The sequence below is a fragment of the Protopterus annectens genome, chromosome 7.part0, assembly GCF_019279795.1.
Source record: "Protopterus annectens isolate FY-2018-M chromosome 7.part0, PAN1.0, whole genome shotgun sequence".
In the NCBI taxonomy this organism is placed as follows: Eukaryota; Metazoa; Chordata; order Ceratodontiformes; family Protopteridae; genus Protopterus; species Protopterus annectens.
In genome coordinates this window covers 879,259,782-879,286,157 of record NC_056739.1, presented here as the reverse complement: position 1 = coordinate 879,286,157, position 26,376 = coordinate 879,259,782, and positions in this window count along the sequence as shown.

Sequence of the window (26,376 nt, the reverse complement as noted above, 5' to 3'; positions counted from 1 at the left end):
TTAAATATACATAGCTAGAACAAAATGCTATCTAGATAAATGTTAAACATTGAATATTCTGTGCAAAAACACACTGTCAACTAAAAACTAAAAACTCGTATAAAGCATAATTACTCATTTTAAATGCTCATTAATAATAATAAATATGGGTTAAAATGTAGAATCTTTATGGAAAGGAAGAATCATTATAAAAAAGTCATGGTAAGAGTGGGTGATAGGAAGCAGTCAGCTGTCATGAAATAACTATAATTGAAGTTAATGCTAATAGAGACTATTATAATAGATCAGACATTGTGTATGTATATAAATAAATGGGTGTTTAATGTTAAACAAACTGTATATAATCAGCAAAAATGTATTAAAGCATACAATTTATATATACAATTTAAAATTATATATATAAATATTACTAATATAAATTATATAATCTATACGCCACAAAATATGAATCATAAAGGCATGAAGTAAAAGTGTATATATTAATACATAATAAAGCTACAAAGTGCATGATCACAAATATTGATGAGAGTAAGCATAAATATAATAATAAATATGATATTAAAAACTGGGAAATGTAAAATGTTAAGGAGCTAGTAGAATAGCACAGAAGTATATAGAAAAGTATATAAAAAGTGTATGAATTGTATAGGTTGTATAAAAATAGAAATAAATGTATATAGAAACATAAAAATATATAAATATATAAAGATAAATGTAAACATATATATGCATATGTGTATGTAGATATTACTCTATATTCAATAAGTACATGCTTTATTTAAGAAAACAAGCATATAAACCAAGATAAGTTTTAAATACAATAGAATAGAATAAAATGTACACCTCATCTAGCTTCTAAAACAGGTTTCATAGAAATGTAGCTATTTATACCAGGGAATATGTGGGCACCTAGTCTTAGAATCCATTTCAATTCTTTATTACTCAGAAGTGTAGTATTATCATCACCTCTTTTCTTAGTAATAACTATCTCTAAAACTCTAAAACAAAACTTGTGTGAAGGGTGCTCTATTATATGTTTCGCCAGAGCATTCTGTTCATTTTTTCTCTGTATGTCGTATAGATGATATCCTATCCTTCAAACATCTTTTTGTTAGCCCAACATAAAAAGCCTGGCATTTCTTACATGTGGCGAGATAAATAAGGTTTTTTGTGCAACAGGTTGCAAAAAATCTTGGTTGAAAGATATAGTTCATAGTGGGATGGTGAAATTCTTGCACCTCAGAAATAAAATTGCATCTGTTGCAACTATGACAAGGAAAGGTACCTGTTCTTCGACTAATAGAAGAAGCTGCTGAATGGGTAAAATAAATGTCATTACACAATATCCGTTTAAGATTTGGACTGTTCCTATACATAAAATGAGGTTTGTCTCCTACAATCAACTTAGTATTTAGATCCATGATTAAAATCTTCCAATTATTGTAAAAAACTTCCTTTATACTGTTTGTGTTGCTGGTGTAATTTATAGTTATGGCCACAAATTTTGTTTGTGTGGCCATAATTTCTCTTTTTGTAGTCCTGATGGACTTGTTGTCTGTCTGTATGTTTCCAATAATACTATTTTTAATATTACTAACTAAATTTGGGTGATAACCTCTTTCATTAAAAAGTTGTTCTAAATGGTTTGCTTCAGAATACAAATCATCGTCCTTGCAAAGTCTGGTTAATCTGATGAACTGACTTTTAATTATACCAGGGAAGATGTATCTTGGGTGCATACTATCGAAGGTAAGAAGGGTATTCTTCCAGGTGGGCTTTCTATAAAGTGTTGATGCAATAGAGTCATCATTAGTGATACTGAGTGTTGTATCCAAAAAGTTAACCTTTACATGGGAACATTCCATAGTGAATCTGAGGAAGGTCGATGTAGTTTCTAAATATGTTAGAAAGTCCTTAAAATCAGTCTCAGTGCCCTCCCAGATGATAAAAATATCATCCACAAAGCGTTTATAGACTTTTATTTTAGAAAAAGAGGGGTGGTGAAATAGGCAACTCCGTTCCCAACTCAGAACAACCAAGTTGGCATCATGGAGTGCCCATTGCCACCCCCCATTGTTGTAGGTAATAGTTATCTAGAAACATAAAAGCATTATTATTAAGAACCAAATCTAACAATTGGCCTATCAGCAATTGCCTATCATTAGTAAAGGAAGTTTCCTTTAATAATAATTCTCTTACAGCTTCAATGCCTAGATCATTAGGTATAGACGTGAAAAGATTTTTCACGTCTAAAGTGATCAAAAGATATTCATGTTCATTAGGAGTTAAATGTACATCTGTTAAATAATCCAACAGTTGATTTTAGAATAGATGCAAAAGAATCGACAATGGGTCTAAGTAAAAACTCAGTTAAAGAAGAAATGTTAGCAGTGACCCAATTATCCCCCGAAACAATAGGTCTTAATGGTATGGGGTACTGGTTCTTGTGGATTTTAGGTAATCCCTTAATTATTGGTATGGTGGGATTATCAATAAGAAGATAATTATACATTTCTTCACTGACTTGTCTACACATTAAAAGGTCGTATAAAACATCATGTACATTTTTAATTATTCTATTGATGTCATACAGCGTCATTTTGGTGTATGTTATATCATCTTGAAGCATTGAATGCATATTCACATTATAGTCAGTAGTATCTAAAATAACCACCCCACCACCTTTATCAGCTGGTTTGATGGTAATTTCATTACAATTTCTTAAATACTTTAGTGAAGTGAATTCTTCCGAAGTAAGATTATAAAAACATGGTTTCATTCTAGTTGAAAATAAATTATAAAAATCTTGTTCACATAAATTTAAAAAACATTCAATGTTGTGTGGAAAAGGAGGCATAAAAGTGCTTTTGCGTTTGAAAGTGGTCTTCACAGTGGCATTAGTAGAATCCCCTCTATCTTTAAAAAACAGTTTCAAAGCTACTTGTCTGCAAAACAATCTAAGGTCAATAAGTACCTGACTGATAGTGTCAGGACAAGCTGGGATAAAATTAAGCCCTCGATTCAGTAATGAAATATCAGCGTTAGAAAAAGAAAAACCAGAATAATTATATAATAATTCAGTCACATTCTTGTTCTTCTTATTGGGTTGTAATTTTCTCTTGAAAGTTTCCTTTTCCTTGGTCCTCGACTTGTTGATCGGCCCCTGTTGTAAAACTGTTGTTTCACGGGGTAAGGTAAAAAAGAAGAGGAAGGACAGGAAGGATTATCAGAACGTGAATCCTTCGGTCTGGCTCCTAAGTTACCAGACAAATGTTTCAGTGTTTGTTGGTTGGGAGGGGGCGTGTCAGTCACAGTGGACGATGTAGCATTAACTCCTTCCAAAGAGGAAGCTGGTAATGACCCATTGTTTACCAAAGTGTTGTTTGTACTACGAACAGACTTGTCCGTAACAAACGGAGCATTGCTAGATAAATCATTCAAAGATAAATGACTCACATCGTCAGTGTTGCTATTTGAGTTCTGAGCAGCTATATTGCGTTTCGGCCAAACAAATATTTGCCGAGAAGCAAAATCGTTAAAGTCCCTTTGCAATTTGCGTAACTTGGTTGCTTTAAGCCTTTCACTAAATGCGTTAACTTGAAGGCAAATATTATGCATTTTCTTGACACAGTATTCTGTTTTAAAACGATCATTTAAGTCTTTAAAGGTAAGGCCAATATTGCAAATCAGTTTCTATTGGATTAAAGTACTCAAGCAGTAACTTAATGTACCTGAACCCGAGGTCAATGTTAAGATCCTGCCATTTCTTTAGGAGTGCGGGATGTGTCTCTCCATAGGTCGGCATGCAGAGGACCCTCATCCCCCTCGGCACGATGTGATGGTGTAGGCATGCCTCCAAATGCTGTCTTTGCCAGGCGTACCGCTGTAGCCTGTACATGTCGTCCTCGAGCTCCTTTGATGTGGTATTAAACTCCGCAATATCATTGCCTTCTTCGTTAGCAGGAACAGCATTATTGGTATGTGATAAATCCAGAGCCAATAAAGGGTTTGCCTGTTGATGTAAAAGATCCATCAAGATTGCTGAGGCGTCCCTCGTCCCTGGAGAATAATCTAATTCTATGTTGACAGTTTCCATCGCGTGCTATCGGTGAAATAACCGAAGTAAAAAGACTGTGAAATAATAAAAAAATCACCGATAGCTGAAGAGAGTACCTGTAGTAGAGAGGTGAGTAAGATAATAGACACCAGGTTCTCTCACCACGAAATACTTCAAGTTTTCAATAATAGATCCAGTTTAGCCAGCATAAAACAGTCCGGTACAAATTTCAGAGTAATCCAAAGGTAATCCAAACAAGAAAAAAGTTTATTGAAGTGAGCGCTTTCGCGTAGCATCTACTACGCTTCATCAGACAATATAAAAACACTGAAAACTTCTGCTTATATATTAAAAGCACTACAAAAGGGCGCCAAAGTTAATGTGCATGATTGATTAATTGATTAAATTAAATAGAATGCATTCAATCACTTTCATTGAGCTTGGTTCACATTCAGTTTCAGTTAAAAACAAGCTAGCATATCACGTTTTTAAATATACATAGCTAGAACAAAATGCTATCTAGATAAATGTTAAACATTGAATATTCTGTGCAAAAACACACTGTCAACTAAAAACTAAAAACTCGTATAAAGCATAATTACTCATTTTAAATGCTCATTAATAATAATAAATATGGGTTAAAATGTAGAATCTTTATGGAAAGGAAGAATCATTATAAAAAAGTCATGGTAAGAGTGGGTGATAGGAAGCAGTTAGCTGTCATGAAATAACTATAATTGAAGCTAATGCTAATAGAGACTATTATAATAGATCAGACATTGTGTATGTATATAAATAAATGGGTGTTTAATGTTAAACAAACTGTATATAATCAGCAAAAATGTATTAAAGCATACAATTTATATATGCAATTTAAAATTATATATATAAATATTACTAATATAAATTATATAATCTATACGCCACAAAATATGAATCATAAAGGCATGAAGTAAAAGTGTATATATTATTACATAATAAAGCTACAAAGTGCATGATCACAAATATTGATGAGAGTAAGCATAAATATAATAATAAATATGATATTAAAAACTGGGAAATGTAAAATGCTAAGGAGCTAGTAGAATAGCACAGAAGTATATAGAAAAGTATATAAAAAGTGTATGAATTGTATAGGTTGTATAAAAATAGAAATAAATGTATATAGAAACATAAAAATATATAAATATATAAAGATAAATGTAAAAATATATATGCATATATGCATGTAGATGTTACTCTATGTTCAATGAATTCATGCTTTATTTAAAAAGGATAAGAAGCATATAAACCAAGATAAGTTTTAAAATAAAATAAAATATATAACTCATCTAGTTTCTAAGACAGGTTTCATAGAAATGTAGCTATTTATACCAGGGAATATGTGGGCACCTAGTCTTAGAATCCATTTCAATTCTTTATTACTCAGAAGTGTAGTATTATCATCACCTCTTTTCTTAGTAATAACTATCTCTAAAACTCTAAAACAAAACTTGTGTGAAGGGTGCTCTGTTATATGTTTCGCCAGAGCATTCTGTTCATTTTTTCTCTGTATGTCGTATAGATGGCCGTATATCCTATCCTTCAAACATCTTTTTGTTAGCCCAACATAAAAAGCCTGGCATATTATATATTTCATAGCATATATATTCATATAATCTTTATTTAAAAAAATTTTGATTGAATGGTTTACCTATTTGTATCTACTTCATGTGTGATATTCTCTAGACATGTCAATTGTTATTTAATCTACTCTATGTACACATATTCTCTAACTATTGATCTTCTTACTATGTTTCATGATGGTTTTAATTTTTTACTCTTATTTTTATTTTTGATTTGATTTTTATTGTAAAATTGCTTTTCTCCTCGGGTCTCCACTGTAAATGGGCCCCTGGCTCAGTTGGACTAACTCGGTTAACAAATGTCAATAAATAACTAAGAATAAATAAATATCTTCACCAAGTGATTTCTCTTCTCACACATGCCAGAAATGGAATCTGAAAAGATAACGGGTGTTGGTGCGGGGACCAAAGAGACTTCAGATACCACTGCATCTTTCTCACATGGAATCTTGCCAGAGGTATCATGAGAATCATAGATGCCAAGATACTCAGAATCCTGAGGTATTCCCTACTTTGCCCATTAAGGGGACCTTAACATATTGCGAACCCCCAGTCCATAGCAGCTGTATGTGTAACACCAAAGGGATCAGGGGGAAACCTTAGAATAGATCTAAATATATCTATATTTTTTTCCTGTGGAAGAAAAGATCTTTGTACTGAGGTTCTCTTTAAACCCAGTCTGCATATGTGATCTCTCACCAAACAGAGAAATGTGGATAATGTGATCCAGATGCATAAAACCTTAAGAAACATCTGAAGTCTTAATTGATAGGAATGTGATGATAGGCAGCCTTTAAATGTAAGGTTACCAGAAAATCTCAAATGGGGAAGAAGGGGTAAGAGATTGTGTTGTGAAAGGAGCTTGAACTTGGCCACCATCACAAACTGGTTTAAGACAAAGGTCCATAAATGATCCCCAGGCATTTTTTTTTTTTTTTTGGCATCAGAAACATTCTTGAATGAAAACCTCTTCTCCACTGAGAGAAAGTAACTATTTCTATTACCCTCCGAATATAGCATGTGCTGCAGGACTGGTGGGAACTGAGGGGTTTGGTCTTGGGATGTGGAATAATTCCCTGTAAAGGAGAGATCTCTTCCCATTGAGTCAATCTCAGAACCCATTTGTCTGAAATATCCTATTGCCAAAGAGACAGAAATGAAGATTCTGACTTTCTAGAAGGCATAAGAGACTGCCAGGGTGCAAGGTAGGACAAGGCCCCTTATATACTCATTCAGACTTTTTTGACTGTCCTTTGTTCCGGGGGGGATCCTGCTATCTTTTCAGGAACTTCCCCACCATTGTTTTTAATGTCTGCTTACCAGCATATTGCTGGGACTGTCTGTTTCTTGATGCAGTTGGACAAGGGAACAAAATAACCTTTGGAAACTTTAGAGAGGGAGGGATAAAAATATCTGAGAGATTCTTTGTATATCAACTTAAACTTTTCATCACATTTTGATAACCTTTGCAACAGTGGGACCAAAATCTCTAGCCAAAGCTGAATTTCAAAGCTCATTTTTACATCCTCTGCAAGCTTCTGAAGATGAAGCCAGGCGAACATCCTCAACACAGTACCAGTGGCAAACCCATTGGATGTAGAATCTACACATTAAATGACTGGTGACCAGACAAATACAAGAAACCAAACCACACAAAAGCAGATTTTTCCTCACAGGGAGGAAATGCAGATAAAACATTTGTCATATTTGCATAGATAATCACAATAAACTTTGACACATGAGCCTAACAACTCAAAATTCTAAAAATTAAAGTTGCAGAAGCAAACACGTTTCCCTCCAAACGTAAACATTGTTTTACCATCCTTGTGAGAAGGGGAAGGATTAGAGTTAAAATATTTGGCAACAACTGGATTTCCAGATTAACTAAAGCTAGAACTGCTGGGTCATGTTTGGGAATTGTGTGCAAAAATGTAAAAGACTGAGGAACTTTATACACTCTGTATTTGCTTTTTAGTGGCAGCAGTCTGAGTATCAGGAAAATTGCAGGCAGTTCCTCCAGAGCTGACAGAACTGGGGAAATGGGTAAAGGTTCTGGAAATTCTTTCTGTAACAGCTGGTAGCATTTTCTGGGGGACTGAGAAACCTCAGTGTTCTCCCACTGAAAACAAACACTTGCACATTCTGGAAACAGGCTCAGAGAAAGAGAATCATTGATAGGTAGATTCAGGTAATATGCTCTCCACTGAGTCTGAATCAGAATTCTGAGGAGAAAATGTATGTGTTCCATTATATCCCTCTCTGGATTGAATTTCTTGAATCTCTTCCAGAAAAGAGGAGCCACTTTTTCTTTTACCAGAAACTACCTGATAAGAAAGTTCAATAGCCCGTACAAGATCCTGAGCTAGTCTTAATACACTACTTCTGTCCAGTGAAACTGGAGCAGGAAAAGCTATAAGTTTAGTTTTCTGTTTCTTTTTGATTACGGCAAACACATTTTTTAATGACAGCAATAGTTTCCTCAGGGATGGCCATAACATTCTCGTTAAACAGGGGCACTTGCCCTGCCCCTTCTTGCAACACCAACAGAAGTGGTTCTCCCTTGCCCACAAAGTGAAGCCCCTTAGCTGCAGAGGGCATCGTTAACCCCAAGTCCATACTGGCTGTATTTACCACACAGAGGGATCTTAGGGAAGGGGAGAGTGGTCTGAGGAACCAGCTTGGCCACAGCAGACTCTCTCACATGCATCTTAGAAAAATTACCAACCTGCGGTAGTGGCAAACACCTTTATTGAATTATCACTCAAGACACAGGCAAAGATACATTTATATGAAAGAAAACAAACCATGTGAGTAACTTCTACTATCTAAGAATTATGAGTGACCTTTGAGATATAACAAAATATTTATTGAAAATTACTCAGATAAAAGTGTGTTGCCTGAGCACACCTCCAACAAGTTACATTTCAACTCTTGCTCTGATGAGCTATTCTCAATTAGACAGTATATACTAAACAGACGTACATACAGTCACACACACATTTGTAAAATGTACCAGTAAGCTATGTGAATTTGCCCACCTCTTCTTAAAATGGTGATGTAATAACTATGGGCAACCACTGCTCCTAAGGATCTCAGCTCAGTGTAATCGAATTCAGTTGTAGCAAACACATTGCACTATCTCCCTATCTCCCACTATTTCCCTAACAGGATTGCCGTTAGCCCAGCTAGGCTATATCAATTTCCATTACAGCACACAATGCTAAATACACAAACCTATAGTGTGCCATTGAACCATGCTGCTTTGCCCACCTCTCCACAAAACAATGAGGCAACAGCTTTGGGGGACATTAACTGCTGCTGCTGATGTCTGGTTGAGGCACCTACCAGTTGTTGCAGCAAGCCCACTGAAGTGATATCAGATGCTCCACCAAGGTAGGTACCAGTCCAGCTCATATCCATTGTTCCCCTTCACAGCATCACCTACTGAATACACACGCACACACACTTGTATACTGTACCAGTAAACCATGGCTATTTCCCCACCATTTCATACAACAGCAATGCAACAGATATGTCCAGCTTTAATTCGCAGCTAGCCATTACATCACCAATAAAGGCACACACAACCTGTGTTCTTCATCCAGCCTCTCCTCATAATACTATGACAGATATGGGGAACCCATATGTTGAAGACCTCAGCTCAGGATTGCGATCAGTTGTTGCAGCAAGCCCACTGGACAAGAACCATACACTCACTCACCATACAGCTGTCAGTCCAACGTTGCATCATTGTTCATGGATACAACCTTCCAAATGAATCGCACAAACCATGCAGTTGTCAGTCCAGTTTTGCATGATGGTTCACTGATACAACTTCCAAACTAAATGCACACAGAACAACACATACACACATACATTTATAGACACACGCAAACACACACACAATTTGTGTTAACATAATTTAGTCATTGAATTACTCTGCTCACTATCAGTTATCTACCACAGATCCGAAGGCCCTGCTTCACCAGTTTACTGAAGCTGGCAAACCACACCTTTCAGTGCTATACTGTTGTCAATTCATCTGTCTTGTCATGTTCTCTACTACAACATCCACTGTCTTATATTGTAAACATACTAACCTCCCTGCATATAAACCTTTGCCAATATGCCTATTCACTTTCTGCATGAGCAGCACAGATACTCATCACCAGTGTCTCACACACTGTTTCTGAATCAACACATGGCACTCACATCAGTACCGCAACCTTAATGAATGTAATGTAGTTATGAACTTACACCACAAATAGAGCAAGGGTAGCTAAGTTAGCCACAAACACTAATGCAAATTATTATCACTACATTTACAATTAACTGCACAAATCACAGGCATTTCAGGTTGCAATTGCTTTGAGCAATGAGAAACAGGTTGGTTTACAACTGTCCATATCTGTGCTTTATCAAATGTGTTTATCCATTGTCTCATGCTAAAATTTGTTTCTAATGACTTCTAAACAACATATCATACATAATATTAAACTTACTTTAACTAGAGTGTAACACATCACTGCCCACTGAGGTGCCTTTACGCCACATTGACATTAAGGTTCTACTACTTTTTAAGTTACTGCACCATTTTTTATTCATTCTCTTCCACTCTATCCCTGTGGAGCTGTAGATGCTGCCTTTCCATGTACAGGGTGAATCACTTCTCACCTCATGGATGGGCCTAATGCAACATTATTGGCACAATAGGTAGCAAAGGTACAGAATGCTGTAACTTCTATTCCCACACCAGTTAGACATCTGCAGGTAACATAATAGAGCAGAAGGGGAGGGGGGAGTGCTTCACTGCTGAGTGTGCTGTTCTTCCAGATGACACATTAAACTGAGGTCCCATCTCTTAGACTTGGCAGTAGTATAGGTGGATGTAAAATACCTATTAACAAGGATAGAGGATGCTCCCAAATGCCCTGGTCAAATGTCCAGAAACACTGTAATACCACCTTGGGTCTCCCACAAACAGAAGCCCCAAGCCCAGTGAGACCATCACACTCCAAAAATGGTAAATAGTAATTTAAAATCACCTCATCTTCCACCAAGCCTCGAGTTGCACTATCAATAAGGTTGTTATGTCAGACAATGCATCATATTATTGCCTTCAGGAGTTTTGTACGCATTGAATGCATACCATGGTATCACCACATCCCACAGTATCTTCAAAAATAGGTGCCGTGCAACATTACATCTGTAACATATTACCATCTGTCTTGAGGTGTAATATAACTGGTTGACTGTCTTCCATGTCACAGTACCACCATCTAGCTATAACAAAAGAGATACAATATACCTTTAATATTGTCATCAACATTTCAACATCATGCCTTACCCAAAAATACTTCACACAGGACTCCTCTGTGCATTGCCATTACAACAATATGAGCTAGCAATTACTCAAACGTGTGGTTTACAGGTTGTGCACAATCTAACTTATTACAAATGCTCTCATCTCAGGACCTGTCTACATAACATAGCCTCCTCATATCCTTCTTTATAGCAGCAGTCCCTCATTGAGTCATCCTTCTGTAACCTTTTAATGGTACACCTGTCCTGAAACACCTTGCATTTGCTGCATCCCTGTAACTCTCAGAAAACAGTTCAACACACTAGCTCTCTGTAACATTAAACAACTATTCAACAGACTATACATTCAATGCATCATTACAGTTAATGTCTGCTTTACCTCTTCTTGTTAACCTTTTGCCATAAAACTCTTTCACCATGCATCACTACTCTACTGGAAGCTCAGTTTCAGCTAACAAATTAGTTCATGACCATACCGGATTATCTTTAAGTAAAAGTATTTTGTCATACTGCTGACTTTTTGTGGAACAGGAGTTAAGTCTCAGACATGATAAAGCAATGTTAACTATATCTCCTTCTCTGATTGACACTATTCCACAACATCAGTATCAGTTTTAGTCCCTTGCATGGTGCTATCAATGTTACACTCAATTGTCTTGTGAACTAATGACTCTCAAGTTCTGTGAGTAATTGTGCCGGTGCATCAAAATGCCCACTACACCATATCAGTGTCCAGAGAATGCTACCTGCTCTTACCCTATTCTTCGCATCTGAGTATTCTTCAGGTTGACCCATCTCGTGGTTACATCTGTGCATTTTCACCCATCTGCAGTGCTACACATGACAGTACGTAAGCTGCAGTACACTCCTACATCAAGGAGAACTGTGGCTGTCCAACAAAATGTCTGGCAGAACAAGATGTTAATGCAACCAAGGTAGTCCATCTTCCACTTAGAGGTTTACCTCTAGAAGTCACTTGAAGTCGCCCTTCATCAGTGTATTTATTCACCACCTGTTTACAAGTACTGAAATCAGCTACCACCATCTGTCTTTCTTCTTACATTTCTCACTAATACCAATTTCTCAATAATACTCCCTCATAATTTGAATCTCAATATATGTTCTTAGGTTCATAGGTTCCTTACATGCTTACTAGAGTAATGACCACAAGGGCCTTTTTAAGCCTAGCCATGCATTCCATATCTCTGACAAGTTCTGGTACCCTTGATAAGTGTAAGCAGGGGCCTGTGGAGATGAACCATTTGCAGGCTGCCTCTGTACATTAGAGACATAGGTGCCAAACCAGGGATCCTTTCCCTGCTAACACTCCAATTGTCCATATTACACTTACATTGGGTTAGGGAGGAACTCCGCTTCACATGGATGTGGAGCCTGTTCCAGCAAAGAGGTAATCTCTGTGGTACAAAACTGTCTGTCATGCAGATCCTATTTATATCACAGAAAATATTTTCAGTCATTTGTATGCGTAATTCTGTTGTTGATGCAAGGGGTACATCAGAGTAGTGTCTGACAATGCTTTGTATGCCAGGCATATATCTCCCCTCAGCAGCCTCTAGCAGACAGAATACAGTGAGATGGCCTTGAGGCAGCCTGCTTAGCACAGGTTATTTACCCCATGTAATCTTTTAGTGAGGAATTGCTGTGTATGTTCCAATTGTCGGATATACCACATTAGGTACATACCAAAGGGGGCATCATACTCAGTGATAGGTCTGATGAATGCCGAATAAGATGACTTCACTTATATCTTCTACACTCATTCTGACTGCTTGCAATTGAGATGTATCCCTGACTACTAATATGTCCTTTCATAATCAGCTGTATTATTTTAGATTTCATCACTCCATATTACAATCTGGGTAACACTTGCCCATTAACAAATCATTTAAGAACTGAGTACTTAACAGCTACTCCAAGCATTGTCTTTGCATCAGTGTCTGATGCAATAAAGCACTATTTAGTCATAGCTTAACCACAGTACTATTAGCCCTCTAAAACTTGGAACAACAACTGAATCTGTCTGAAGAAGGTCTCAGTCACTTTGGCTGTAACTTACCAAACCATGATACATGCCTTAAGATAACTTCTTTTTTATCTGATCTGTCACACTTGGCAATGTTTTTTCAAAAGCGTGGTATGTCCAGACATGACACGTGAAGAGTTCCCTGTTTCATCAGAAGCACATCTATCAGCATGTGAAATACATAATTGTGTATTCAATCTTCAAAAATTGGCTTGGCCACCCAATCTTGCTTTGCCTTACGGTATAGAATGCAGTAATGCACATCACCCTTGGCTGCAGACCTAGCCTTGGGGCATTGCACTACTGCTTGCTGATGGTTCACATTTGTATTATGATCCAGAATGGCAAGCATAGTTCTTGTTTTCATCCCATTGTAAGAAAAATGTTCAAACTTGGGACAATACTTACAAAGCAGTGAATGAAAGACTTGTAAGCTGCCTGTGTGGCAGAACTGAGTTAGATGTTGCAGATGTTCACCAGAGTTTGGTTCATGACAATTTTTGCCAACACTATGTGGGCTTCATTGCCTTCCTGCAACTACTGCTTCTGCTCTCTGTCTTCTATGGGTATGTCATGTTCACAGGTATGGAACTTCTTGCCCCATTCCCAGTGGTGCGTATCAGTAATGTGATACAATAGGGACTTCCATTTCTCATATAGCAGTTCTGCATCTCCATCACATGTTTCTGAACACCACCACAAGTGGTTTGAAATGCTATGACACCATGGCACGAGCTGTTCCATGTCTTTTTTCCTGGCCACCTTAACAATCTTTTTAGTAATACCTTTAGACACATGCCACAGATCAAGCTGATGGTCACTTTCTCCATCTCTGTTCACATTGCACTGGTGATCCCACAATGCCGGTCCGTAGCTACAACACTGATGGTGATGTCCAGTTCCCTCAAATTCCACATGCAGTTCAGGAACACTTTATTCTCCAAAGCTACAGATTGAATACCATTATCCAGCTGCTCCAGTGAAAAATCCAAGAGATACCCAGTATCCATCACCATCACACTATAGCAGCAGTATTTAGCAGAATACCCAGGGCTATCACAGTAACCATCACCAGCCAGTCTAATGGCTTTTCCATGTACATTCTGCTGGAGATCTTCCTGATGTTGCTTCCAAGTGTTCTACACTGCTAGAAAGAGGTATTCATAAAAATTAGTCTGCCCAATGAATTCCAGTTCCACATAAGCAAAAATCCTTGTCATATGTGCATATGTACTTCCACTAAACAGTACAGCCCCTGCATTGAGTAGATTTCCTGCTGCCAATCACCCAAGCATTGGCTGGCTTTGCCAACTTACAATTTCATGTCTGTTCAAACACTGTACTCTGGTGGCAAACATCGATCCCACGTAACGTTTATGATAATCATCACATGCTGGTGCTTTGCATTGTGGACATATCAATTTCAGCAGCAGCTCGTTCAGGCAGTCCTCAAGAACTATGAATTTTCATTGCAATGCTATGTGCTGCTCAGTAGTTTCATTTTCCAAAGTATCATAACATTCCGACGTTGGTATAGTTACAGATGGCTCACACCATTCAGAGTCTTCTTCCATGCTTTGTTTACTATCCTTGTCCCTCCCCTGTTGGCTGATATTGCTGACATACTATTCAATGTCTCTGTCCAGTCATCGGCAGCATTTTCATTACTATTCCTTGATATTCAAATGTGTTCCTTTGTCACACCACTGTTGGATGACAGTAGATTAACTTTGACAGAAGTGCTACAAGCAAGTATGGGTAATGGTAGGTCCACCTCCCATAAATCGTGTTGACAAGTCCACTGGAGTCACTTGGTCCTTGTTTCTTCTGACATTGTCATTTCCAGGGTCATCATCATGAATGGTTCTTTGTGCATAGATGTGGTCCTCAACTATATGGCTTACTGTAGGACACAGCTCTGGAAACTGTGTTACTGCATCTTTCCAAGTCAAAGCCATCATCTCAGCATCATGCAAGGTCTGTGTTCCAAGACTTGTTGTACAATGTATCTTCCTTGTTTGACTCCATTGACTCTGTGATTTGTCACCTGTAGTAACACTACATTGAACTTCTGAGTTGTTGCTGCCAACCAGTCCCATTTCATTTCCTGTGGAAAGCATGAATCTTATGTTCCCTGAACACGTACACCTTACAGCACTACCTAGTGACATGGTCATCTGCTTTCTCACTCCCTGTACACATTCAGTGTCATTAAGCTCAATATCCATCCTGGAGCTGACTGTCTCTTCATTGAATGGTGGCGCATCAGCCTGAGGAAAAGAAGGAGAAAATAATGCTTATGTCACACAACTATACCATTAATTTACCACTGTACTATTATGATACTAGATGTTGTGTCTACTTTCTTACACTATTGCCAACTGTGACGTCCATTTCTGTCATCAGCTCTGGTTCCTGGACCTGGAGCAGCATCTCTTTCCACAATCAAGCATTACAGAAGAACACTTAGTTTTATTAATAATAAAAGACAAGCAGTCCACCCCAAAACAATGTCATTTCTAATTAAGGCTATGTGGCTGGACTAAAGTTTGACATTCACCATCAACAGCTGATTTTCCCTGTTGAACCATCAATTGATTATCATGCATGTGACATTCATTTCATTTCAAAGGTATAGCTTGCTGCAGCTAGTATTACAAGTTGCTGCAGAGATTTCTATTTCTTTACATAAGCTGCATAACCATACAGATCCATCAGTGCAAGGCCTTATGGCTGAGATATATATGCTTCCCGTGACAGTAGCCTTTCAAAAAAATCACTAACTTTTTGTAACAAAAGGTACATAACCAATAATAAGTAATAAGACACAGGTAAAATAACACGCTATCTAGGTACGTCTCATTCTGTTTTTTGGTATATACCATAGCAATATGTTTGCTGTGTGAAAAGATGCAGTAAGGTAGTCATTGAGCTAATATAGGCCACATTTAGTTAAGAAAATATATTTTTTCAAAATGCTTCACGTAAACTTAGTACACAGTTACAGTCATATGTAGTGAGCTATTACTTCAGTACAAATGAGCACACCTGACTATCCACCTAGACAATCTGTATCAAAGCCTTATTGAACTACTCTTCTTACTGGAGCATGGTTATCGGGTCTATATTACATCATCGAGTGCTTAAAAAAGCAAACGATGATTAATCAACCCCATATAAGCGAAAGTTTACAATGTCGAAACCTCCAAAAAAATAAATTAAAAAAAACTTTAAAACATTACATAAAGTGGGGGGCTTTGCCCCCCACACCCCCCTATTTAAATATACCAACTCCGAGATCGCACTATAGTGCCGAAAACAGCAAAGTAACGGAAGTGGCCAAGCAAATTCCTTCCCAGGGAAAGAATTTGCTTAAAAACCACTTCGCTATTTTGCCTTTTCATTCTTTTACGTTCAATCAAGCGATCACATAATAGGAACCCTGGTTATCATCCATCTGTTGCATTGCTGCATCAGTTGTACTCGGCTGTGTACACAGCAACTCATCCAGGAGCTGTATGGGAATAGGAAAAAAATGCCAGATTATTGCTTTGACATTGCTTTCAACATGACCTGAAAATTAACAGTTTAATAAATAATGCCTTACCTTTTCGTTCACCTGCCTGACACACACCGGATGAGCAGAGTGATGCTGTCAAGAACAACCGCACTGTAAATTGTAAGATGATATGACTACAGCATACAGTATCTCAATGAGTCACACCTGTTCACAGTATGGGTGAGCCATTGTTGCCACTATCACTGATTGCTGTAATATTTGAATTAAATACCATGGTTGTTTTGCTAACATAGCCCCAGTCTTCATAACATGAACTTATGCTCAAAAACACAACTTCATGCTACATACCTTTTTCCATTCCTGTACTGCTATACACAGACTTGATGATGATCTCTCTCTGTTCTGTGTATGACTGAACTTCCCAGGCAGACCATTTTTCTTCAGACATCGATGAGTCTGCTGTTTCATCATCTCCTCTGGAAGACATTTCTTCATCATATTTGTTTCAAACATGCAATTCTCAAAATGCCTGGAGACAAGTAATACTTGGTTCTCTTGCTGCTGATCACTTTCTTCGCGAAACTCAGGGTGTGCCCCATGTGGGTTCCACATTGACTCACCCACACAGTGCAAAGGTGGACATCCCTGGTGGAGGTATGTATAGACACACCATCCTCAAGTCACCCAGTGAGTGTTGCACATCCATAGGCTAGGCAGTGTGGAATGTTATACAGCCAGATGTTCCTAAGGAATTAAGGAAAATCACAGTAATTTTCTTAAATGTACCTCAAACCTTTTCTCGTTTGTTTTTCTATTGTCAAAATATTATATAACCAATATATTTTCCAACCAGATCAGTTTACACCAGCTAAAAAGGAATTTCAAATAGACAACACTGCTACCTTGACTGTGTCAAAGATTGGTTGAGTTACCACTGTCTGAAACGAAATCATCATACATATAATATTACCTCATTATAGCATGATCCAATTACAGTCTTTTACTGCATGTTCACAGGAAGAACACCTAACTGTAGTGAATGCCATCACATCACACTAATACAACTATATGCATTACTTATGGAAAAGAAGCGTAAACAAAGCCGATTTTGTACAAACTAATCAGTTACCAAATCTGGGACTTGAGGCCTGAAATGGGACATGTACAAACATATCAGATTCATTGGTTCATACATAATTACTGGGCAAACTACCCTTGTGGTCCAATTTAGGCCTAAGCAATTTCCATAAGGGTGAGAGTGAAACCTTGTTACTTGCATCTGTGAAGAAAACACCTTAAGAATAATGCTAGCCTTCACTCTCAGGGTTCTGATCAATCCCTTTAATTGATGTCTTGTATAATGCACTGATATATTCCTAAATCAAATCATTAGCTATACTGTCTTCTTTCTCAGTAACTTATACAAGGTGACACATTCAGCATAATGCAACTACACTGAGGTCATTGCGTAGAGATCATGCGCATTTATAAAAGTCAACAGTCATGGCATGCATACCAGTCTCAAACATCTGTGTGTGCTGCTGTGAAACAAATTAATAAAAGTTCCAGCAAGGGTGCTTTTTCAAAGAGTTTTGCTTACCATTCAATGAGGCACACAATATAATTTTCATCAGTAAACAAGTTAATACCAGATATCATCAGTGAACAACTTAATAAAAGGCATATAACAGACATTAAACAATGCCCTACTTTTATCTAAGTCACTAGAGAAATCCTGCAGTTATTATTAACAAGATTCATTCAATGATGCTCATAGGGTTTTGAATGTAACACATTCCAAATATAAATCACCCGCGTAAATATTTAGTGTTTAGAGCACAGTTGTAGCTTGGTAATTACAAAATAATCACACAATCCAAAATGGCACCCACCCCATGAATGGCCGAGGTCATGCCAGGATGTTGTGGACAAAAAGCCACATTCCACCACCCATAAAAGATGTATGTAATGCACCTGCATTGTGACACATTATATTCATCTTCTTGATGAAAACTGTCTTTTAGTTTGCATTATCTGAACTCCTTGGCCACGTCAGACAGACTGGCTTTTGCTTATAATGTAACTTTGCAACAAACATCTGTACAACAGTTGTTAGACTTTACTTGCAGCATATTACTAAGACAACTCTGTATACTAACTCATTGTAAGCCAGTCCCACAGGTCACTCAAACCATTGCTGACATTCAGCACCCCTATATGCCAGTTGCAATGTCAACTAACAAATGCAAACTGATGTTTCATATAAGCATTAGGTGCCATGCCATGGCAGCTGGTGCACAAAGGTTATATCACACCAGCAACATACATTCTATGCACTCTGCCAAGCTGATTTAACACAGAAAAAATAGTGTAATCTCACACTCTACCAAGTCAAAGTTGTATTATTAAAACCTCACGGCTAACAAACCACACAAACTGCTACACTCAGTACAGGAATGCAGTTACAGCTTTGTCCCCTTTGCAAATAATGGGTCTGAACCTTTACTCTACAAGGCATCTGTGTAAAATAATGTAGTGACACAGATATTTTATCACCGTGTACTTTATTACTACTGCAAGAGGCAAGTCCACTGGAAGGCTAATACAACCGGAGTGAAAAATAAAAGTTTTAAAATGTTAGTCTGAAAAATATTGATCATAACCCATGGAAAAATTTTACTATTTTGAGACACGGTTTTCATCTGAACCATGACATTAAATGTGTGCAGGTTGCATCCTAAACAGTTTTGCAGTAGTTAATGTAAAACACTGACACATAAAATTGTGTACATTACAGTTAGATTGAAGGGTCTTAAATAAGAGCATCCTGGAAATCTCATAACAAAACAACAGTTGCTACAAAACAAATTAATAAATTAATAAATACTGGATAGAGCAAAGAAAGTACTCCAAATCACCAACATATTGTGAATATTGTCAACAAATGCATATAAGTCTGCAAACATTAGCCTGAGTTATAACACTGCATTTCTATAGCTCACATCTAAAATATAAGTTATGAACAGAGCTGAGATATAATATTCACAAATTAAATTACTTAACAGAACACGGTGGGACAGAGGTATACCGTGAATACCCCAAATGGTCCATGTAACTAAAGTTCATCTGCACAAATTTAAATAAATGGGTATGGGGATTATATTAAAATACATACAGACACACAATAACTATCATATCTTAAGAGAGAAAGTAAAATTCGACATGAATCTAAAACAATAAAATATTAAAAAGAGAAATACACTTTATAATATTGATAAGGTGCTTCAGCTGTGCATACACAGGGATTGTAAACCACCTGTTCTTTGGGTTTATGACTGACAGCATCCCTAATCTTGTGGATATAACTGCAAGTTTTGTCATTAACACCCTATAATGTAATGTGTGTGTGTACTGCTGCATACCATTACCAAACTGAGGGATGTAAATGAAGAAAAAAGAAGAAACGATGAATAAAGAGATAGAATAGAACAATCAGCAAAATTCAGAAATTAATGAAATGAGAAATGCAGGTACAAGAAAGAAAACCTTTGGAGAATAGCAAAAAGCATGCTCTTCCACTTTCTAGCTAGTGTTTTTATTTATTTATTTATTTTGGGAGGGGGATTGCTCTGCTGTGTACTGCTAGATAGCAATGTGTTGTAAGACTATGAAGAGCAAGGAGTACTACTGAGACAGCAAAGCTCCTAGGTTCTAAGCTGAAGAATCAGGGAGATAAGCACAAAAAATGAAGGGATAATGCCAAAAAAAAAAAAAAAAACCATCAACTCAATAATTTTCAAAATGTCTGAGCTATACATCTAAACACTTAAAAAGAATAACAGGTATTGCACAAATAAATATGTTGAAAAGTTAACAGAATAACAGATTTTGCACTAAAATGCATGTTTTAGAAATACAAACATTAAATCTATAATGACTTATTTAGTGACTGTAATCTCTAGTGATTTGCTGGAAAATGCAAGCTTTAACAGCAGAATCTAAATAAAACATCCATCCTGTTGCAAGAAAGCTGCATAGGCTGAAGTAGAACCAATGATTAAAAAAAAATGTTACTCTGCACTGTCCTCCATTTTATCCAGAGGGAAGAAGAGAAACAAATCAGTAGTGTTCAGCATGATTATACCATTTCTATTAATGGCTAATAAATCATAATGCTACTTTCTCAGAAGGAATTTATCTCCTTGCAGCTGCTTTTCTCTTGCTGTTTGACTATTTGACATGCATTTTAAACTCAGAATTTAGCTAACTTGAATTTATTTTGCACTCTGGATTAGGAAAAGCCCTATTAACTGCAGTGACAAATTTTACTGAAGACGTTACATCTCTTTGAAAATATTAAAAAAAAAATCTTTAGGACTTTTGTGTTGGAATTGCATCAGTCCCACTCCTCACCTTGAAACTTAGCTACTAATGAAGTTGACTGCAACTTCTGGCAGGAGAATATCTACTTTTTGTACAGATATACTGTACCTGGGGGGGATCCCTGACTCTATTGAAAAGGGGTTAATAGCTGGAGCTATGCCAGTCAACCAATGCAAATAAATAAACTGTATTCTTCAGTAATTCCTGTAACATAGCTACACAATCTAAAACTGTTTGAGTAAAGTGAGTGATAATGCAAACAATCTTTACTCACCTTTGTATCTGACCGTACTTATGATTAAAATAAATATTACAAGTGGCATGTGTTGTATAAGCCGCGGTGGTGCAGCGGTAGCATTGTTGCTTCACAGCAAGAGGTTCTCCCGTTCGATTCTTGGCGGGAGCGCCTTGTGTGTGGAGTCTGCATGCCCTCCCCGTGGTCGAGTGGCATTCAAAAGACATACGTAGAATGGGCGTGCCTTCGTTGAAGGTTGGGTGTTGAGCTGGCACCTCGGCACCTGTAAAAAAGTCTAATGCCAATCATTAGTGGACCGGAGTTCTGCTGTGGCAACCCCTAACCAGGAAAAGCCAAAAGAAGAACAATTACAAGTGACATGTGTTCTGTAATCTGAATTACTATAAAAGGATAGGTTACACTATAGTCTCTTACCTTCTTCAGCTCTAATGCCATTAACAAATTGAAAACTATTTTACCTTTCTCAGTAATTTAACCTTAACTAAGCTATTATATTACATCCAAGCAGTGCTTTTATGTGTGCACTCCAGGAACTTAAAATATTTTGGTTATTTAAATGGTAGTTTTTCTTGTTTAATTAAGTCAGCACATTAGTTTTGAGATCCCTTCTTTTTCTGCTATAGTTTTAGATGATTTTCTGTAGATGGTTGCATCTAGGAAGAACTTATGTTATGAATACCACTGCTGTTGCTCATTTCATTTGCTTGAAATTTATTTTTTATAAGACATTTACTTTCTTATGTTCTATGAAATCATCCTTTTACTGGCAATGAGGAGGTGAAAAAATCTCTTGAAAAGTTAAAATTAGAGAAGGAAAAATTACAAGAATGACAAAGAGAGCCATGTGTAGTATATGTATAGAATAGCTGTGCAAACTCTTACCGTAACCATAGATGTCCTTCTCTTTGATATGTTGCAGTATTCATAACATGAGGGAGTCCACTAGAGGCTGCCCTGAATGTCCGACCAGTATACAAAAGTCTAAAGCTTTTGTAAGGTATGTGCAATGTCACACATAGGATCCCTTCCAACGTTTGTCATAAAGTGGCATCAGGTATATAGCAGACGTCTCCACGTACCATCCTCAGAATTGAATGCCCCAGGAAGAACACCAGTGTGAGATAAACTGAGAAAACTCACATCCAGGAAACAAGTAAGCAAGCATCAGGGGGAAGGTGGGAGGGATAGAATACTGCAACATATACAATAGAAGGACGTCTATGATTATGGTAAGATTTTACACAACTATTCTATGTCCTTCTATTCATATGTTGCAGTATTCATAACATGAGGGAGAATACCAAACCTCATGCAAAAGATAGAATGGGGGGGGGGCAGTAGCACTCTCTATAAACCCCTGAAGAATACCCTGGTAAAACTAGCTCTAGCTCTAGATATACCATCCAGCTTGTAATGTTTTGTGAAGGTATGGACAGAAGACCAAGTGGCCACTTCTAAGATAGAAGAAGTATCCAGACCCTTGAAAAAACTGAAGAAGAAACAGTTCTAGTGGAATGAGCCTTAATTGGAGAAGCAAGGGTTTTTCCATGAGCCACATAATAAAAGGAAATAGCCTTAAAGATCCAGGAGAAGATTATCTGTTTTGAAACAGGTCTGTCCAGAGCCCTAGGATGATAGGAAGCAAAGACATGGTCAGATTTCCTAAAGGACTTGGTATTATCCAAATAAAACTTGAGCTGTCTATGCACATCCAAGGCATGTAAGATCCTCTCACTAGAAGATTGTGGAGAGGGAAAGAAAGTGGGCAGGTTACTGGATTGATTAAATGACAAACGTATTCACCACCTTGGGCATGAAGGCGGGATTAGTGTGTAGGGAAATCCTATCCATGTGAAAAACAGTAAAAGAAGAAGAAGCCATAAGGGCCTGAAGTTTTGAAACCCTTCTGGCTGAGGTGATAGTCAAAAGAACCACTGTCTTCCAAGTGCAATGTTGAAGGGAAGAGAAGCTGCTGGTTCAAAGGGAGGCAATGTAAGTTTCTCCAAATCAAAGTTTAAATCCAAAGGAGGAGGTACTGGTTTCCTTGGTGGTCTGATATGAAGGATGCCTTTCAAGAAAAGTTTGACTTCCAACCTAGAAGCCAAAGGAGAGTTCATAGGCAGACAAGCAGAAATGGCTGAAATGAGCTTTTACCAAAGAGTATGATAATCCATTCTTCAGTATTTCATACAGATAAGACAAAACCACTGGAATATCCACAGGCAATGATTTTGGAAAGACACCAGACAGAAAACCTCTTCCATTTGGAAATGTAGGATTTCCTCATATTGGGTTTTCTGGCCTCCTGTAGAACTTGTAGTACGTCCTCAGAAAATAGGCATCTGAGCTGGATCAAAACCCTATCACCCACAGTGTCTGGAGAGTTGTCCTGTGTGAGCAGATCCACCTTGTGAGGTAACTTGTGATTATTGCCCTTGGCTAAATGCGGAAGAAGGGGGAACCTATGCTGTCTTGTTCAAAAGGGAGTTACCAGCAATATTTTTGCTTGGTCCTGGTTGAAAAAGAGCATGAAAGGTTAACAGGACTAAAATGAGAGCTCTCATTTCTTTTATATGTATGTGTTCCTTCATTTGGGAAGGAGACCACATGTCCTGAACTTTCCAAGAGACAAAGGTTGCCCCCTCATGCCACAATCGGGGCATCTATGAACGACTCCTGATATGGAAGGGGAGGTTGTAGGGGAAGTCCTGGATTCAAGGAACCTGTTGAATCCACCACTCTAATTCTTGTCTCAAGCAGGGAAGGAGAGGAATCACAAAATCCAGTGGGTGAACATATTGCATCCAGACTGACCTAAGATCCCACTGGAGTTTCCTCATGTAAAGTTTGGCTAGAGGTAACATGGCAATAGTGGATGCCATGAAACCTAACAGACGGAGGAGCTCCCTGGCAGTCAGGAACTGGAGTGGAATGATAGCTTGAAAGTAAGTGGTTAGAGACAAGACTTTCTGAGGAGGTAAGGAAGGCAACATCTTGTCTGACTAAATTCTGCATCCTAAGAAGACATGGTCCTGTGAAGGAACAAGAGAGGATTTTTGGAAACTTATAGTGAATCCTAGTCTTTCCAGAAGAGACACTGTGAAATGAAGGTTTTGAAAAAGTATATCTGGAGAATGAGACTGGAGGAGGAGGTCATCCAGGTAAGGGAAAATCTGAATACCCCTGAGTCGGCAATAAGCAATGAAAGGAGCTAAGTATTTTGTGAAGACCCTTGCTGCTGTGGATAGACCAAAGGGCAAGGCAGAAAATTGAAAATGTGAGGAAGCAATAGCAAAGTTCAGACATTTTATGTAAAGAGGATGAACAGGGATGTGAAGATAGGTATCCTTGATGTCCAGTGACACCATGAAGGCCTGTGGAAGAATGAGAGGAAGCAGAGTGTTTAAGGAAAGCACGAGAAAGGAGGGAACCTTTAGGAAGGTGTTTAGATGGGACAGCTCTAGAATGGGTCACCAAGAACCATCCTTTCTGGGGACTAGGAACATTTTTGAGTAGAAATCTTTGCCTCTTTGGGAAGGTGGAACCTCTTGAATGGTACCCTGAGAAAGCAAGATGTCAATCACCTGAGGGAAGAAAGTCAACTAATCTTTTGGAGGTTGTGGAATACCCCCAAAGGTAGGAGGAGTCTTCCATACCATAAAGTATCCTATGAGTTAATAGAAAGCACCCAGGAGTCTTGGGTGATCTGTTTCCAAGCAGGGAGGGACAGGGAAAGACATAATGATAGAGGGGTCTGACTGCAAATAGGTTGGTAGTCACTGACTACCTGGCTTGCTTGGAAAGGGCTGTTTCTGAGCAGCAGGAGTGGTAGAACAAGGCTTGGCAGAATAAAGCTTTCTGGCACCTCTTTTACTCTTAGAAGAAGAAAGTCTGGATAGCTTCCTTACAAAAGGGGTTTTAGAATGATAGTTCCTTTTAAATTTTGGAACTGGTGAAAGGAGGGCTAAGGAATATTTAGCCATATGGATCTGGTAGTTTATGGCCCTAAAGGCTAGAGTGGCTGAACTATATACTTTTTCCCCAAACTTTCCATAACTTTGCTCTCCTTGTCCGAAGGTAGAAGGGAGGTAGAACGCAAAAGCTTAGAGGGCTTATCTGCAGCCATTGATACTGTAGCTGGGTCTACAGAAGGGCACTTAAGCAAAAACATACAATCCTCTGGCACTTTGTAGAACCTGTCTGGCCTTTTAAGGGCAGGAGGTTGTGAATCTGGACACATAGAAGCAGAGGAGAAAGCATCCAAGAATGCTGGAAGCACTGGAGGTACTGCAGATGGGGGATGGAGAATCCATCATTAAAAGATCATAATATCCTTTTTGTATGTCTGAAACCTGAAAGCAGCCCACTTGAAAATTTCTCTCACCCTCACAATGGTCTCTCTAAAGGTAATATCTTCCCCTGGAGAGTCAGTTCCATTTGACTCCTCCTCTAGAGAAGCATAGCCCAGTGGAGAAGATATCTGGGCAGAGTATGCCAGAGACTCATCTCCAGAAGAATCAGCCTCATCAGAGGAATCCTCAGTTCTGATCCTTTTTTGAGGAGAAACTGGAGAAAGGGAAGGAGAAGGAAGAGAAACCCCTGTGGATTGCCTAAGGGCCATGAAGGCATTAAACATTCCTTGTGAAAATGCTTGCCAATCAGTGGATTGTTCCTGAGGAGAAGGAGAAGAGTGCTTAGTTTTCTGCTTCTTCTTAAGTGCAGCATCCATACTGTGTAAAGATGAGGGACCCAACGTTGGCCTGCATTCAATAATATTGTTAGGAACCTCCTCACAAACCAGGATTTGCATAATGCCTTAAGAGCCTTCAGAGATGATGAGCCTGGGTTCCCCGGAGGATGTGCTAGTGGGATCCTTTGTGGCCTCAACAGTGGTACCCATGGAGGAGTCACCAGCTACCTCCAAACAGGTCTCCTGACCAACATCGGCCTCAAGAGAAATGTCCAGAATTGGAGGAGCAGCATTAACTTCAGGCCTAGATTTCCTGGCCTTCTTAGGAACAGGCTCCCCTGAAGGACCTGGCGTACTTTCCATAGCATTGTGTGCTAAATGCTTAAGATGTTGGTTCTCTAGATATAAATTAAGAGAAGTGAGTCAAGTATGCATGGTCTTTGGGACAAAGGCCTTGCAAATAGCACAGGAAATGTGGC